This window comes from Mytilus edulis, chromosome 4, assembly GCF_963676685.1.
Source record: "Mytilus edulis chromosome 4, xbMytEdul2.2, whole genome shotgun sequence".
In the NCBI taxonomy this organism is placed as follows: domain Eukaryota; kingdom Metazoa; phylum Mollusca; class Bivalvia; order Mytilida; family Mytilidae; genus Mytilus; species Mytilus edulis.
The window spans coordinates 72,240,415-72,254,184 of NC_092347.1; the positions used below are offsets into that span (position 1 = coordinate 72,240,415).

Genomic DNA, 13,770 nt, shown 5'->3' on the forward strand with positions numbered 1-13,770 from the left:
TTACAGACAAACGTTCACGTAAATTGTCCCAGTCAATGGATGATTTTAATGTGTCAATCAATGGCCACAGCTACACTGTTTTGAATTTCATTCTAGGAACGCAAACAAACTAAACTAAAATCGAGATAGGAACACACACAAACTACTCTTAAACAAGACAGGACTGCAAAAAAACTATACTTAAAATAACTTATGAAAGCAAGCAAAAAAAAGAAAACTACATAAAATAGGAGCTCAAACAAACTACATTTTTTTCACTTTAAAAAAAAAGAATGTAGAAAAACTACACTGAAAACAAAACAGGAACAAAAAGATAACACTGAAAACAAGATAGGAATACAAATAACTACACTGAAAACAAAACAGGAACATAAAAAGACCACTGAAAACAAAACAGGAAAAAAAAGAACACTGAGAACAAGATAGGAACACAAAAACACTCCATTACAACAAAAAGGAACACACATACATTACACTGAAAACTAGATTGGAGCATAAAAACACTAAACTGAGAACAAGATAGGAACACAACAAGAATACACTGAAAACAAGACAGGAAGATAAAAAGACTACACTGAAAACAAGACAAAAACAAGACAGGAACATAAAAAGACTACATTAAAACAACAAAGGAACGCAAAAAGGCTACACCAAAAACAAGATCTGAACATATAAAGACTACACTAAAAACAATAGAGGAACACAAAAAGACTACACCGAAAACAAGATGGACATAATAAGACTTCATTAAAAAACAATATATTAAAGACTACACTGAAAACAAGAATGGAACACAAAAAGACTACACTGAAAACAAGATAGGAACAATAAAAGACTTCATTTAAATAAAACCAGGAACACAACAAGATATTTACACAAAGAAACAATTCTAAAACAAAACAGGAATGCAAACCAAACTATGATGAACTGTAAATATGAACACTGGAATGTTTCGAAAGCATGTACAAACTATTAAAAACACAATATAAGAACGTCAACAAACTACACTGATAACCAGATATATAGGAACACAAACAAACTTCACTGAAACCAAGATAGCTATAGGACCGAAAAAAATGTATAACAATTTAAATGAGAAACATCAGGGTGCATGAGACTAACAAATAACACTGATAAAAGCAAAAACAAACTACTATGAAATTGGGATACGTGCACTATAATACTGTATTGAATTAATTAAGAGTGCACAAAATTGCGATAAAAACATTTGAAAAGTATTATTTTTATATTAATTTTGTCATATAGCTCTTCGACTGGTGAATTTTTGAGAATTTTTTTAAATTTTGTATTCACTGCACCGTAAAAGACCTAAAAGTACTAGTGGCTTTAAGTTTTTAAAAATAGCAAAAAAACGGTCATGATAGATATTCAAATTCATTTCTGAATAGTAAAATGAAAGTTCTTCAGTTAACTGTGAATGTAGAATTTTTTTGCAGTGTTAGAAAGTGGTGAAAATTTTAAAAAGGTTATCATTATCCCTTATGGACCAGGAAATACTACCGTGCCACCTTGAAAGTTTCAGATGAAGGTAAACTCAGGAAGGCGCTTCGGGTGCATGTAATTTATAAAGTATTGTTTTCGTTTTTTGACTAATGACTTTAAGCAAACTCAAGACACAGATAGCAAAAGTGGTGTCAGAAACAGTCTAATTGTTTAAAGATTAAGGTAATGGAAAAAAGTTGATAATCTGCAGACATAGAAGACGAGATAAGAAGCAAAACACAATTCACCAAAGAGACTATAATATTATAATCTGATTACTAGTTTTAATTGAAACTATACATGGGGATTAGGATGCACCAAGCTGTCACAACTTCACTTCGTGCTATTGTACTTATGTACCTTCAACACAGACAGCTTAACCAACTCCTTGCAACTCCAACGTTTGGAAATATCATTTAAAGTTAAAGAAATGATTTAAACAAATTCTATTTGAAAAGTCTATAGTTCGGATTTATGTTAAAACGGAAAGGTCACAATCGGAAATTTACTGACATCATGGTTTCATTCTGAAAACTAAACTATGCGAGGAACATGTTATATAAGCAATATAAGTTTTACACGAAATCGGAATGCCAGAAATGCTTCAAATGCTCTGCTGAATATAAATTATAGTATGTTCATTTGACGGACTGTGCATCAACCCCCCCCCCCAAAGAACCCCCCCCCCCCCCCCCCAAAGAAATGTTCGTTACCGATTTGGTTAAAGATTTGACATTCAAGGAAACTTTCCAAGAAATGCCGGCTTCAGACGCACAATTTTTTTTTTTATCTTTTACTTATAATCTCATTGGGCAATCTGATTATACCTATAACAACTCGCGTGCTCATATATCGGCTCATATATATAAGTCTTGATCGTGTCAACTCACCCAAAACTCACCCATTATTATATATGACTCATATATATACTTTTGAGAAGGGGATTTCGTCTTATTCAAAATCTAAACATTTATACAATGTAAAATGACACTATTAAAAACACCTTATTGTTATTATTAGCTGTGTTGCGTCAGATTGAATATACATGTAAATGGTAAACCTAAATAGTACTGGTCAGCGGCTATATTTCGATATAATATAATTTAATATGCTTAACATCTTAACTCTAGCAAGGTTAGCAAGTCTGTAATAATGCTTATTGTCACGACTCATTTCCGGAACGCCCATTTCTCAAGGACTTCACGTTTGAAGTAAAAAAAGAAAGACAATTTCTTTTCAGCATGTGAATAAATGAACACGAGCACGCATCGATCACGGTCTACACACTCTTAATTCAATTTTAACAAATGGTACACCAGTAGAATACATTATGTAGCCCTCGGCAGAGCGATAGTTCGTGTATTTATTGATATTTAGCAACACATAATACTTATCTAAGACGTGTAATATAGTTAATAGTATAGTATATTATAGTCTTATAGGGATTTAGCAAGAACTGTGTAAAAACAACATTAGCAGTAGAAGATGATATTGAACACTAGTGGACATTATAAAAAAAGTTCCAACAAAATATGAGATGTCCATGTATACAGCACGTGCCATAGAACACATAAAGTCAAAATGATTGATTTGAAGAGATGGAATTTGTTTTGTTTACATTTGGTTGTTCCTTTGATGGAATATAAATCCCGACACCAACTGAAGAAATGACGAATCAGGAACCGCAAGATCGATTGCTTTTACTTGAACGTCCAGTGGCAACTATTCCGAGCATATATCTAGGACAAGAACAAATGAAAAGTTGAAACAAAAGGTAGGTTCGGAAAGGTAGGCCAACAGAGATGAAAAATGGGGATATCTAAGCGAGTAGGATTGTAACTGGAAAAAGAGGGTATTTTGACGGCGGGAGTTTTGATTCGTAACCGACAGACAACTTACCCCTAAGATAGTTGTTGGAGGGTCCATTGCGTGGAGAGAGCGCACTCACTACTCCAGGCATCGCATATCCCAACCCCCAATTCCAACAGGACGTGGCTGGGTATTTATATGGCCTCCAAAGCCAAACGCACGCCCCATTTAGCGAGAGTACTGCCTGAATGGGAGAGTTCAACGGATGACAACAATATACACCATAGTTGACATTAAGGCCTACAATAGAGAAGTAAAACAATCATTATATATTATGGTAGCTAAATATGAAAATTAAAATGACGCTTGGGCACATAAAAAAACAAACAAAGATAGCTTTCCTCTCTAATAAATGAACAGAAAACACAAACAAAGGGAAGAATACAAATAAAAACGAAAACCTCGCTTTGAACACTGTAACGCATTTTTTCTTCATATTTTGTAACTTTAAGTCTTATAAAGCGTTTTCTTTGGCAGTGCATTAAACTGGCTTGCCTATGCAGGTAATCAAATGTGTCTTTATATTTGTAAAAGCATGTATTAGTAATCACATATACTCTTCTGTTTCACTAAAAGTAATACTTCTTATAATTTCAAACTACTTTTTTCATACGGCTAAAAATTCATTTCATCCCATACCTAATAAAGTAAACTAAGAAGCAACCTTTTCCTGCTTTTAAATTGCTTGAATCCTCATGAAATACAAGCAAATGGACTTATCTTTCTTTTTCCACAGAAAGTTCATTGCAATTGGTCCAACCATGTCAACTTTTGTCAGTCTTTTGACCATCCATCCATCGTTCATACATCTTAATTTGCAATTTTCCATCTGAACCACATGCTTCTTCAAGTCTTTGAAACAAAAAATCACAAGAACGTGTACTAGTTTGGGGTTCCTAACTGTCGGGAACAGATATCGAATTTAAAAACAAACAAGTGTTCTTAGAAACTACAGGTCTAAATTATTAGCAACTTCACGGGATTGTAATGATTGGAAGACCCTCAACATATTCCTCCTTATCTTATGTAGAATGATTGGTAAACATGTCAACTTTGATGACCGCATAGTCCCCCCCCCCCCAAAAAAAAAAAATAAATAAAAAAATAAAAACCAAACAAATTTATGAAAAACCATATCCTCATCTTCGCCACCCACCGCAAAGAATATGCCCCAACTAAGGGTCAAATGCAAATGTCTTCATTTCCCATATATAGTTTAAGCTTTGATGCAATACTTTACAAACTGGGTAACTTCCAAAACAATAGTCTTTTTTCTGTCCTGAGGGCAAAGTTAAAAAGGAGTAGGTCCGGTAAGGGACGATTTTGGCCTCAAATTTCAGGTTCATCTGACGAATGATTTTGGACACTTTTTAAACACTTTAAAAGTGTCCATTTCAGTTGATTTAAATAGTTTATGTGAAATATTTTAACTGATTTAGTCATTAAAAACGCTCCAATACAAGCTTAAATATTAAAAATCTATCAAATATGCCAACAAATGTCACTTTTCAGATGTTTTTTTTTGTAAAAATGAAAGTGGTCGCATCCCTGTTCATCCTCAACCTTTATATATGTTATGTATTATCATCAAATACAACTTACATGTCAATATTAAGAATGAACACAAATGGTCCGAGAACACAATTATTTTCGTAGTGCATTTCTTTTAAAACATAAATGAAAATTAAAAAAATCCCACCTGCGCTTTCTCAAAGAAACTTTTACAGTGTGTTGTACTACTTTTGGGACAAATTATATCAAAATTATAGAAAACTTCATCGGCTCTAACTCAAAATATGGACAATTTTATGTTTAGGGCGTCTTGAAATCTTTTGACAGCTTCCGAAGTGCTAATTTCAACCTTTTTCAGCTGGACCAAATCACTACTTTCCTTTAAAATTCTGGACGAAAATCAAGGGACAATCAAGGGACGACAATTGTGGTCTCGGACCAAATGCGGCCACTTTCATTTAAGACGGAAACCGTCTAAAAGATGCTAGTACCCGATATATGTGCATTGTATTGTCAAAAACAGCCCATGTTAATGCAACAGAAGCATTCTAACTTCCAATAAAACACTTAAAGTTTACAATTTAACAATTTTGTAAAACTGCTATATTTTGGGGCCAAAAAGGGGTCTTACTGGACCTACTCCTTTCAAAATCTTGGACACATACAATTGTTAGAACTTTGTTGTTGCGCAATATGAGAGTTCCGATCCACCTTGTTTCGACCACCCAGAGACGACACCCACAAAGGTCATGTACAATCATAACGACAGCGCATCTGTGAGTTCACTTATTGAATGCAATTCAAGTATCAACGTTTTATCCCATATATATACTGGATAAGTTAGCAATCCTAAAGAGAGCCTATTTGAAAAGGCAGATAAATCAAGTGACGCCTTTTGAGCACAGGCACTTGCCTTAGAATATTTTTAATAAATCAAGGTATAAAGGATTTTTTTAGACAAGTTCCTGTGCTCTGGAGTACCTATCTCTAATATAAGATTACATTTTAACATATAATCACCAGACTCTTAATGAATGTCATGTAAACTATTGTAGGGTGAGAAGTATCATAATATGCTCTCCTGGGGAAAAATAAGATATCTTTATCTTAAGCTTTAATTCATATCTATATATAGGTCTTGATCATGTGTGACATTTTGTGATCTTTTTACACATTTCAAATTTCTACATCGGCGAGTTTGTGTCGGAGTTATTAAATGACTTTTTAGTATATATCAGTCACTACCTCGTTGACAAACTCTCCCAAGTGCATGAGAAACTTGTGAATTACATTGGTTATTTTTTGTAGCTGTCTTTTCTTGTACATTTGTTTTTTAATGTTTTGTCATAAATCAAATCGTTGATTTTTTCTTTATAGAGTTGTTCTAATTTTGTCTTGTCGTGCATAGCCGACTTTAGGATTTATAGGTTTTTCTCATTGTTAAAGGCCAAACAATGATGTCTGGGTGCTTAAAGCCACGTTATTTGGACTTTGGAAGAAAATTGTCTCGTTGGCAATCATACCACATCTCGTTATTTTTATATTGATGACATGATTTTGCCCTTTTCCATGAACTGTTGTGGCCTTGATTTATAATGTTGACATTTAAAAATGACCATGAGATAAAAGTTACAAATCAAACATTTGTGTCCTGGACATAGGACATAATATATAGTTATCATATATGGTTCCGTTTTTCATTCAGTAGTTTTAATAATATGTAATCGTATGTGAAACAGCCGTGTCTTTAAAAAAATAATATGTTCCACTTTAACGTCGAAATGCTAGAGGTCCTCAGTAACAGTAGTTTTTTTCTTCAAACTGAGTAGAGGTTTGTTATCCTAAACAAGGAATCATCAGTTGAGAGTATATAACTATATATAACATTTTAAAGCTAAATTCATGCTTCTGTCTACTATACCATCTTTTTCAATGAAAGTCTTAATATTGTCCCCGTTCGACTCACTTTTCACAAACTCCCTATGAGCGTCATGATTAGGGGTGGGGTTGGGGGGGGGGGGAGTAACGTCTTTGTTCTTAAGTTTATTGCACTTTTTTCTTTGCTTGACTTTAGCTATTTTGCTTTTTATTCTCTATTTTTGCATATTTCAACACCCCAATATTCTCGCTTTCAGTCTATTTATCTTTATTTTGAATCCCTTTATTCTACACCTTTTGTCCACTATTCTCTATTCTGTAAACCCCGTCTAGACCCTCTCCTATTAGAGTTATTTTGTTGTCGCCCTGAATGTAACTGAAATAGTTGCCACTGAATATTAAACAAACAACAGTTAATCATTAAAGCCCAGTAATGACATATATTTATTTGTCTCTTTTAATCTGATATGAGTGTGTGGTTTACTCTTTTGATTTAAGTTATATTGAATAAAGTTTCGTTGGCAGAATTCTATCCAGATTACTACTTATCCTAAAAATTCTACATACTGTGGAAAGAATGGCAGTGTTTCAATGAGGATTTTTTAAAAGTATTCTCTTAAGGATGTATTCTTCTGACATTTCAGTCTCATTCAGTCTCATTGAAATCTCGTTTTGGAATTATTTCCAAAACATGTGATACAAGTGGAAAATAGCAATGAATTTGATAATTATCATAATCAAACTTAACTCTGTGAAAGAATTGTGTATTTCCAATAAGTGGTTTTTGAGAAATGAGATTTTCAAATTTTATTACTAATCAAGTCATTTTTTTAGTGAAATTTTGAGAAAAATGGGTGAGGTGTAAAAAAATGATTTTACCAGAAACATAAAGATCCCTTATAACTTTTTCTTTTCAAATTTCTTATATATGTATTTTTTTCAATCATTGATAACAAATTTGACACGACAAAGCATCAACATATGATAAAACTTTCTTATATTAACACCTACCTATAGTTTTTTTTTAGTTTTTTTTTATTCAGATTGGTCCACTTCATCTTTATTAAGAGTATAACAAAGTTTAATTGTGGAACTGTGATTTTTTTCACGATAATATCCCAAAAAAGGGAAAAAATTGATGAAAAATGGAAAAATCATCAAAATTGGGTACCTTCAGAGGGCCGGAGCAAAAAAAAAAAGCGCACCACCATATGATTTAAACCCAAAAATCAGGTTTAGAACAAAAGTTTAATTCTAGAAATGTTTGGCTCCTCAGAGGTGTACATCCTTAAAACTTTAGTTTTTGTAATGAAGTAAAAACTGATTGATTTTTGTTATCTTAATGTCCAGTGGCAAATATTTCAAGTATGTGTAACTTGACAATTAATCTAATCTGCATAGTGGGTAGAAAATATCGTAGGGTGGAAAATGAAATTAAAAAGAAAACAGGGTAACATACATGCAGGATAGATACGACCGTGACTGAAAGAACAAACATGTTAGTAAAGTATATTCATACAGAGCACAGAGGTTCAATGGTGTACTTCTTTTATCTCGTTCCGACGAATAGAATGAACGAGATTCCGTAGCCTGTAACATACTGCCAGATTTTCTTACAGCTAGTTTCCTAATGCATGTAAAGCAAAACCTTGGTTAGCTTGCTTGCTTTGTTTGTATATTGTACAATAGTAATTGGGATAGCATCCAATCAAACTTAAATATAATATAATTATACAGGTTTAAATATGCCTATATATATTGTTTAAGGATGTCAATGTTAATCACAAAGCTTGAATTAACGTCTATACAAACAGAGCAAGCAAACCTACCAAGGTTTAGTTTACATGCATTAGGAAATTAGCTGTAAAATCAATGATTATCGTGATTCAATTATGTTATACACAAGGGAATTATGTGGCTAACTGTACATAATAAATATCATTGTGTATAAAGAAAAGGATTTTTTTTTTATCACAAAGCAATTTTTCCACACAGATGAACTTACAGAAGAGTATAGCCCACTTGCAGGTGCCCTTCATTAATAATGTCTCGAATTCACGCGCGATTCGTGTTTGGTGCAGTGATATGGCACAAGTCATTAGTATAGCGAAAATACCTATCAGGCAAAATTGCCGGTTCTTATCGCGTAAACATTTCAAGGGTCCTTCACTAAACAAGAAACGGGGAAAAGGGGCTTTTTTCCAGGTGTGATTTGCAGGATAACATCATCACCTTTTTTATAATTAAAATAAAGTGATTTTTGAGACTGTAAAAACAAATTAAATTGAGATATAAATACCAAAATCCTTCCCAAAAATAAAAAATATACAAATAGGGAGGTATTATTGTCAATGAGACAACAGTAAAGGGGAAAAAGGGGGGGGGGGGGGGGGTTGGAGGGGTCCTGATCCCGAAATCCTGGGCTTAAAAACATGAAATCCCGAGATCCTGAACTTAAAGAAATTTAAATATCGACATCCCGAAATTCGAAAAAAGCATTCCCGGATCCCGAGGATCAATTTCGAAATTCCGAGCTTAAAAACACCCCATCCCGACGTCCCGAAAAAGGTCCTACACCCCATCCTCCCAGTAAGGAACCACAATCCAATCGAAATAAATTCAGTTTAAATATTTTTCGAGAATTAGATATAGATGTTGGGTTTCGGTTTCGGTTATTGTTGTCGTTTTGATTTAGTTGTGTGTGGTAACCTTTTCATTTAACCGGTGAAAAAACACCGAACCTGAAAAACGTGTGTGTTTTCTTGTATTGTGTACTATTTTTTGTTCGTGTTTGTATTTTTGGTGTATTACTTTGGATTTGTATTTTTAATGTGCGTACAAGACCCGATATAATTTTATAATTTTTATACCCGATCAGGATTGTCCATATATGTGTATTCGATCCGGGGGTCACCCACGACCGATAACATCAATATATTTTTTTCTAACAACACTTTTAAAAGTACGTATTCGATGTAATGTAGTCTGATATCTAGTTGAAGTAGTTCAAGGCTAAATAAGTGTACAAGTACGCAAAGTCCTACCGAAAAGAGTCAACATTTTTTTTTTTTATCTAAGATGTCTATAAATAACAAGAAAAAAATCATTTACTCTTCGTAATAATATAATACGTATTAATGTTGTGTACTAGTTGCAAAAACAGATATAGAGGTCTCCAGAATTTCTGTTAAATGTCTCGTCTTAATTATCCCTCTCACTACAACACGTTTAAAAATACGATTGAAATATCACTATCAGAACAAAAACCATTGATCGAGTTTTTTTTACATTGTTCAATGTTCGCCGTTTCAAAATCTGTTGCCTTGTAGTTTATTTTGAAAAGCATCTATTTAATAAAAGTGAGAATGGAAATGGGGAATGTGTCAAATATACAACAATTCGACCAAAATGCAGAACACAGCCGAAGGCCACCTTTATGGGTCTACAACACAGCGAGAAAATTACTAGTTTTAGTAAAAATGGACGACACACTAATGCTCAAACATAAAAATGAACTAAAGACAGCATGCAATACTTAATAAGGCTCCAGACTTGGGATTGAATAGTTGTTATTGGTGATCCACAACGCCCAAATAATGTAAAAATATCGCGTATGAATGGAAAATCCAACCCTACTCATATATTTGCGTGTTCGTCATATCAAAATGAACTGAAGTATACAAAGGGTGAATCCCATGTGTTAACCCAACTCCTGCCAGGTAGTACTAAGGGGAGAATGTTTAAATATCTAGAAAATGGTTGATCTCGACCCTAAACAATATGATAGCATTTGCTTTTACATGTCAAGATGATTCGAATGACAAGACAAGACAAATCTAATCAAAAATATATAGTGAGTCTCAAGGGGTCAGAAATATCTTGAAATAATTGACCCCTCCCCTCCCCCCCCCCCCCCCCCCCCCCCAGCCAAAAACCCAACATATTTTTTTTTATTTGTTTAACACGTGAAGATGCAATGGGTCATATTCACTACTACTATTTGAGACTGTTGAAATATTTTATAATAGGTTGAGATCCCCATGCACCCTTACACCCTACGTTTCTTGTTTTTGAAGGATAAATGATGAGATCTGGTGGGCAATCATCTGACATTTGAGAATGTTGAAATATCTTAAAATGGATCACTACCCCATAGACCATATATTTGCTCCTTTTTCATATCAGAACAAACTGAATACAAAGTGTGAGTCCCAGGTGTTATCTCAACCCATGCCATGTTAGAATGCCAAATATCTTGACAACGGATACATTGGATAACATCTCTGAACCATATCTTAGCTTTTTACATGTCAAGATGATTTGAATGATGCATACGGGGTGAGTTACCAGTGGTATATATTTAAGGGGACTTTGTTTGGGAGACTGCTTAATAGTTGTATTTTACAACCATTTCTTGTTATTGGTTTTATATATATATATATAGTTTATGAGTGTAATTTTCTATTATTCTATAAAAGCGAACACCCCTTTGCATTTCGAATATACATGTTAGCTGAGACTACTATGGAGGTTACAATATATTCTCAATTAAAATGCACAATTTTCAAAGAAACCTGCTTTGTATCCTATATGAATACAATTAGGGTTTTGGCCATGAATATAAGTATGACAATCTCTCAATTGTCCTCAAGTTCTGACATGCTTTTTTTATGAATTTAACACAGCAGACTACCATCAACGCCAAAACTGTGGAGAAAAAGGACAAAAATACTCATATATTACAAAAGAAGACATAAACATCATTCGAAACAAAATCCATAACATAGGTTGCGGATTACAGTTTCTATAACGCCACCCTTCGCGAGCATCTTTTATCAATTCCATATATAGCTCTACATACTTACACTGTATCAAATGGCTCGAGTCTGTAAAGCTATTTACAGGAAGATGCAAGATACTCAATACAAACCGTAATACATCTCATCGGGGTTTTGTTTTTTCTACATTGACTGGAAGTATAACTGGAAGGGTTGAGATCTCAAAAAAACATGTTTAACCCCGCCCCATTTTTGGTACTGTTCCAAGTCATCCGCGCGCCTCTGGCCTTTGTTAGTCTTGTATGATTTTTTATTTTATTTTCTTGTGTATAATTCGGAGTCTAGTACGACGTCCACTATCACTGAACTTAGTATACATATGTGTTTAGGGTGCAGATGAAGGACTACTCTGGGTCAGTGGGAGTTTCTCGCTGCATTAAAGACCCATTGGTGGCCTTCGGCTGTTGTCTGCTCTATAGTCGGGTTGCTGTCTCTTTGACACATTCCCCATTTCCATCATCAACTTTATCTCACAATTGGAATCTGTTAAGGACCATATAATGGTCAGGTATGCTTTTTGCCTTTCATACTCTTTTCTGTAAACCCCATCACGATCCAAATTCACTTTATTCTTTTTCTTCAAAGCCCAGTCGGTCCCTCGCAATTGCTGCCAAATTGATCCCAAACAAACAATGTGCCAATCACACTCGAACAAGTCCAAAGAGCCGTTTATGTAATACCTAAGTTGAGATTTTGGTAAAATTTAATTTAGGTTTTCCTGAACATTTGTGGATCCAGAAGCGCGTCTGATGTGTTGGCACAGTTTTATTCCGTATGAAAAATCGACAAAACTATTTGTCTAAGCTGAAAGGACCGTGCGCCCTAGCCCTCATCGCTTTCCAAATTTCTTGACTTAACTCTTTTAATAACAAAAGCACAGCAAATGACGACAACTTAGATAAAATGAAAAGTGGCACAGTTTGGATACAACGTTCTGGCGTAAAGCAAACTCTGCCAACGTAAAAAAAGAAAAGAAACAAAGGGTTTCCTAAAAATAGAAGTAAGTCGAAGAAAAACAATCAGCTGTTTTTTGGTATTAATTTTATAAAAGACAACAGACCTCACCAACAGACTTACAACACAGCAGTCTATTCGTCACACATAGGCAAGTGCTTGTATCATCACATAAAAACTATATACAGATATAAAAACTCAAACCGACCGCCCCTTATTATAAACGGGGTATTCCTTATCCACTTGTAGCGTCCGCAAGGACTCGCAAACGGTTGAAGTTAGCGAGGACATGAATATAAATGCATATGCATTATCTTTTTTTTTATTATGAATTCGGTCAGTGAGAAAAAATGAAAATACTGATTAGAAGTGTAACAAATGAGGAAATATAGAATTAAGTTTGTAAATTCTGTGTATTTGTTCAGTTTAAATACTTGTTTACCCGGATACCCGTAAGAAGTACATTAAATAGACTGTTTACATTACAGTAGCAATTGACGTAGAACTCATGAATATGAATGAAGGTAAATTAGGTCAATATCGAAGGAGTCCGTCATTGCAGTTGTGTTTGTTTTTGTCTTGATTATTTGCTAAAAATCGTGATTTAAGGATATTTATAAAAAACTATTGTGATGCCTGCTAATCAGGAAAAGTTATCTAAATATGAAAAGGTAAGAAATTATTTTATATTATGTTTTTATGCTTCTCCGTTTTACAAAACAAGTCGTGAAAACAATACACAACGACGAAAGAGGTCAATAATGTACGTCTGGCTTGAAAACAAGAATAAGAAATCTAACCTAAATATGTCTAAAGATAATAGAAGCAATATACATTCTCGATACATATTTTTATTAATATTTTTGTAAAAGAATTATATTTGAAATGATATTCAAAATTATAAATTGTGCTAGACTTTTACTTTACATTTGACATCTGCAAAATTATGTACTTTTTCAACTTTTTTTAGCAGTTGTTGACCAGTTAACGTTGTCCTTCATTATTTAAAAACAATCAGCTTGTGAGATTTTTGTAGACAACAGGTGCTCTTTATCAATTATAATGTGGACTTTGTGTTCAGATTGTAAACTTTTTGTTGACAATGTATTTCAAATGTTGACATTGTCAATATGATCGTCTAAGAAATTAAAGGACTCGAAAATGAACATTTTTATTGTGGTTCTAAATTTGTTTAAGATTTGATACAAAATTATAT

The 13,770-nt window shown here is 33.7% G+C and overlaps 1 protein-coding gene across 1 annotated transcript in view; it reads left to right on the forward strand.

The window, feature by feature from the left end:
* LOC139521511 (hexokinase-1-like) overlaps positions 1 to 13,770 on the forward strand; it is a 60,736-nt gene that overhangs the window by 25,179 nt on the left and 21,787 nt on the right. The gene's annotated exons all lie outside the window — the stretch shown is intronic.